We start from the raw sequence: 5,372 nt of genomic DNA, 5'->3' as shown, positions 1-5,372 counted from the left end.
TTTCTCCGCAGTGCTCCCATTCTCATCAGGACCACAGCAGTGACTGTGATTGGAGGGTTTGCCAATATTCCTTTACCTGCAGGGTAGTCATTTACTGCATGTCCAGGCGAGCTCTTTAGTGCCGTCTATTTGAGAAACACATCATGTTTCGTCTGTGGAGTGTTTCCAAATATCTTTAACATATATTAACAAATTCAGATTTAGAGTCATGTTGAGACGCAGTGCTCCGAAACCAGAATATATTTTCCATCCAGTGCGGAGTGCATGAGATGAATAATGAAATGGGATTATGTTCGAGTGTTTAGAATCATTGAGCTTTCTATGGTTTCACTAATCTAAGAATTAGATTGATTGGATATTTCACCACGTTCTGCAGCTCCTCTCTGAATTTAGTTTGTGTCAGCACATAAATACACGTGTTGGTGCAGGAACTGAGAAGCTGAAGAAACCCTGCCACGCTTTCTGTGGTGTAAAGAGGATGAGTGAAGGAGGAAGGATAATTATGTGTAATTCGCTGGTAAATGTAAAATACAACCTGTGTCGCCCACAACAGGATAAAACTCCCGGTTATACTGAAGAGTAAAGTGATGGATTTCCTACGGTTCAACATCTCTATATCCTTGTGATTCTCTCCATTGCTGCGGCCCCGGAGTTCCCTCCCTGCGGACTCTACTGCCCGCTAAAATACGTCTGACCGTCAGAACATTGAGCAGCAAAATTAGAAAGAATGGAACGCAAGGTGTTAAAATGCGGTGAAACAAGACAAATGCGGTCCATGCGATGGACGTATAGTAGCTCGGTTTAAGCTGACAACCCCAGGGTACATTATCAATTATATAGTAAGGTACACTTTTAAAATACCAGGGGACACACTCTAAACAGCTCAGCACACTCACTGTTCCGATAATCGCAGCCGCTGTTCTCTCGGTGCAGTATTTTGTTTTCAGCTTCTGACAACAAATGGCCACAAATCGGTCAAAAGTGAAAGCGACTGTTAACCAGACAGAAACCATCGTGCTAGAAAACACCTTGACTTCAATGAGACTGCAAACGGGAGTAATGTCCAGTAATGAATATGGGAAATAAATGAGACGATTCTGCCTTAATAGTGGATCAGATATAATGACCAGGAGATCGGCGCATGCCATTCCTACCAGGTAGCGAGAGATACATTTGGAGAGACCGCACTTTCCACGGGACAGGATCACAATCGCCACCAAGTTAACTAGAAAGAAGGGAGAGAAAAGGAAGCAGAGAAATTACTGATCAGATCTGGTGCCAAAGCAACATTTCGACGGAATCTGAGTGAAATTTCCGAATTTGTTGCTGCATCGAACGGTGGAAACTGATTCTGGAACTGGGCAGTGCTTTCGGGCAGAGAAACGTTTCAAACACATTTATCAATAGTGCATTGGGAAATCAGTACAGAAAGCGAATAAAGTGAGCACCAGATCTATTGGAAGGAACGAGTGAGTGCACAGTGCCGGTGGGGAAATGAAAAGGGTTTTTATGGAGCGCGAATGCAATGGGTTAAACCGGATTTTATCTCCAGACGGAGGAGGAAAGGCATTAAAGTTCTGGAAGGTTTGTGCAGAGGGTGGGGCATTTGTTGCTGTGTGTTAAGAGATCTGAAGGGGCTGACACAAACCGGGAAAGGCCGAGAGCCCTGGCAATGAGTTTAAGGGTTAGGGTCTGATTGTAAGAGGCAGCTGGAGTTGGAGTTAGTGAGTAAGATTGGCAGGGAAACAAGGAAAATGTAATGTAGAAGCTGGAGGTGAGTCTGGAGCACAGGGTTTGGGGAACCGGACAAACTAAAGCAGCGGATGAGGAGACAGCGGATTGAATGCAGTGGGAGGAGAGGCTGGGATTCACAGTGAGCCTGCAGCAGAGTGTTAGAGGAAATCTAATTCATAAATCCCAGTAGCACAACTCAATTCATACTTTCAACCATTGGTGTCAGGTAACAGCTCGTTGGTGACAAAGTGTGTTCTGTAAATTTATAAAGTAAAATTATATTTAATATGTTAATTAAACCAGCCTCGTTTTGTATTGAATTTAGTTGACAGAGTTTTTAAAATGCACTATCCTAATAATGCATTACGCTTAAGAAATGCAGGATTCTATTCTATACAACATTTCAATTATCTTTAGATATTCAGTCAGTAAACAAGTAAAATAACAATTTACCAAAACAGACTGAGGACCACATAGCGACAGAATAAAACCCTCACAATCTCACAACATCCTAATGTCACCTTCAAGGCACATGTTGTCATCTTAATTGTACTGGAAGTTTCAGCAGTTCAATCTGATTCATTATTCACATCGCTGCCCCTCTCTCTATCTCCACCCTGTCCCTCTCTTTCTCACTCTCTTTCCCTTCACCCTCCCTGTAATTTTCCTTCTCAGTCTATTTCTCCAACGCCCCTCTCCATCTCTCCGCATTGTCTCCAATCACTTTCTCAATGCCTTTTTCACAACCGATTCAATGCGAACATCCTGCAGCTGCATGCTATTCTCCTTCCACGTTTTCAATGTTTCTATTCTCAGAGTCAGTTTGTTCAACGGTGAAGCCTCTGTGAATAGTTTAATATTTCTATAGAACACCCAATTATCAGTCTACTCACCTAAACAATTCCCTTCATCTCCAATACATGCAATAAACATGATCCTATTATTTTAAAGCACAACGCTAGATGGCATGATTTTTCTGGAAACAAAATGACAACATCACCGCTGCTACTTGTAATTCCTACATCAATAGTAGGGCTCCTGATTCCAACAGACAAAGTGCAAACTGATACAACATAACCTCAAAACATTTCATTTTGTAACGAATGTTAGTGACAGTAATTGAACGCTGAAGCAGAAAACGAGATGTGAAGGTTACAGCTGCAAACTCGGTTCAGTAGCCAGGCCTCCGAAGCAGATGCAAATACATACACAGTGAAATAATATTTCATTACAGTGATAACCAATACTTTATTGGAACCCAGTTAAATGGAATCATGTTATTTCTATAGAACACCCACTTATCAGTCTACTCACCTAAACAATTCCCTTCATCTACAATACATGCAACAAACATGATCCTATTATTTTAAATTGCAGCCCTCCATCTAACACGGAGACCGTGAGCTGTCTAATTTCAATCACTGGAAACACATACATTAATAATTTTCCAGGACAGGTTAGCTCACAACATGAAACCCTTATTTCTGAAGGTGTGATATAAAACATAAAATGCTGGAGATACTCTGCAGGTCAAGTAGCTTCTGTCGACTGAGAAAAAGAACTGATGGTCACATACTTGCTCTTAGCCCCGGTCCTGAATCCAATACTTTCAGTACAGATAATAAGGTACTACCATTCTCGAGGTTTGGGTACACAGCGATCGTTGTAGATATAAAGCAGTCAATTCAATACAGAAAGAGCAGAGACAGATAAATTTCACCATTCACTGCTGGAACAGAACAGGTGACTGTGTAAAACATGCAGCGAGTAAAAGATTACCAATCACAGTCGCACATTCAACAAAGATTTACATAACTGACTGTTGAGATATCAGCTTACCAGGAACTCCAACAGCTGCAAGAACAGGATAATAAATATCTTCTACCTGAAGGATTAATGGATACTCCATATCTGTGAGAAGCTGCGACTTCTGTTGTAGGGGAATCCCCTGCTTCGGCAGACACTCTGAGCTGATACATTGCAATGGGCCGTGATTTATACACGGGGTAAGTCTCCACTGACACTGCTGCACCTCTGATGATTATTGTTAGTTTCAGTCACTTGAACAAACACATTATATCAGGACCTTTGACTCTGATGAAAAAAACGCGGTGAATAACACTCAAACATCTCAAAGTACCAGGATGTTACCAAGATCAGACCTCTCTTGGGAATAAGGCTGAAGTTCTGTTCATACAATACTGAACCAACAATAATGAGCGGCTTCATCTGCAGTTTTCATGTACTTGTATTGACTATTTTCACTCCTGTCGATTTATTTATAAATGTTACCGATTTCTCTGCAGTGTACAGTGAATCCACGGAAACAGACAGACCCGTTTCACTCTGTCCCTGCAGTTTCATTGTTCAATTATGAAGATTCAGTCTCTGACACAGGGACAGTTAAAGACCATTTTCAGAATTGGAGCCCAGAAATTACGATGCATGATATTAGGGAACGGAATCTCAACCACGACCATTGACTTTCTTCTCTCCGCTACTTTAACGCAGGTGGTCGATTCCACATTGGTTAACGGCTCCAGTAAAATCAGAACTGTGCCATCTTCTGACTCCATTCCTCCAGTTCACTCTGGGCTGGCAACTCCCCGCCCTCCATCAATGTCAAACGATTCAAAACTCTGCTGTCCTTATCCATCCCTCCCCAGTTTCTAAAAGCCCATGACCCTCGCCCTCACAGACCTTCATTGCCTCTCCGTCCACCAAGGCCTTAAATTAAGATTCTGTTCAGTGGGTTTAACCAACTCCATGGCCTCAACGCTCTCTATCCCCATCCTCTCCTCCAAACGTGCAACAACTCACCATGACCTCTCCATACCTCTGACTCTGGCCCCTTTCGATGGGACTACCTTAACTCTGTACTGGTCTAATCGATCTGATCGTAGTCACAGCGTCTACAGCAATGGATTCTCTTACCACACCTGCACCGTCAACTCCTGAGCTCCGAACTGTCCATTATTTCCCTCTCCTGTTCCTCATCTACATGCTGCCCTTTGTGACAACATCTGCAGATTTGGGCTGTGCTTCCACATGTCTGCTGACATAAAAACAGAGAAACATAGAAAATAGGTGCAGGAGCAGGCCATTCGGCCCTTCGAGCCTGCACCACCATTCAATAAGATCATGGCTGATCATTCACCTCAGTACCCATTTCCTACTTTCTCTCCATACCCCTTGATCCCTTTAACAGTAAGGGCCATATTTAACTCCCTCTTTAATATATCCAAAAAACTGGCATCAATAACTCTCCGCGGTAGGGAATTACACAGGTTAACAACTCTGAGTGAAGACGTTTCTCCACATCTCAGTCCTAAATGGCTTAGCCCTTATCCTAAGACTATGTCCCCTGGTTCTGTACTTCCCCAACGTCGGGAACATTATTCCTGCATCTAACCTGTCCAATCCTGTCAAAATTTTGTATGTTTCTATGAGATACATAGAAACATAGAAAATAGGTGCAAGAGTAGGCCATTCGGCCCATCGAGCCTGCACCACCATTCAACAAGATCATGGCTGATCACCGACCCCAACACCTCCCCCCACGCCCTCTCCACATCCCCCGACACCCCCAGCCGCAAGGTACACATCCAACTCCCTCCCGAACACATCCAAAGAACTGG

At 43.1% G+C, this 5,372-nt stretch overlaps 1 pseudogene; it reads right to left on the bottom strand.

Annotated features, from left to right (window-relative positions):
- Window positions 1–319: 319 nt before the first annotated feature.
- LOC139250747 (probable G-protein coupled receptor 139) lies at window positions 320–3,643 on the bottom strand (annotated as a pseudogene).
- Window positions 3,644–5,372: the final 1,729 nt, after the last annotated feature.

Source organism: Pristiophorus japonicus, unplaced genomic scaffold (genome assembly GCF_044704955.1).
Source record: "Pristiophorus japonicus isolate sPriJap1 unplaced genomic scaffold, sPriJap1.hap1 HAP1_SCAFFOLD_42, whole genome shotgun sequence".
Lineage (NCBI taxonomy): Eukaryota > Metazoa > Chordata > Chondrichthyes > Pristiophoridae > Pristiophorus > Pristiophorus japonicus.
The sequence above is the reverse complement of the archived record's forward strand: the minus strand, read 5'-3'. Positions and strand labels throughout refer to the sequence as shown.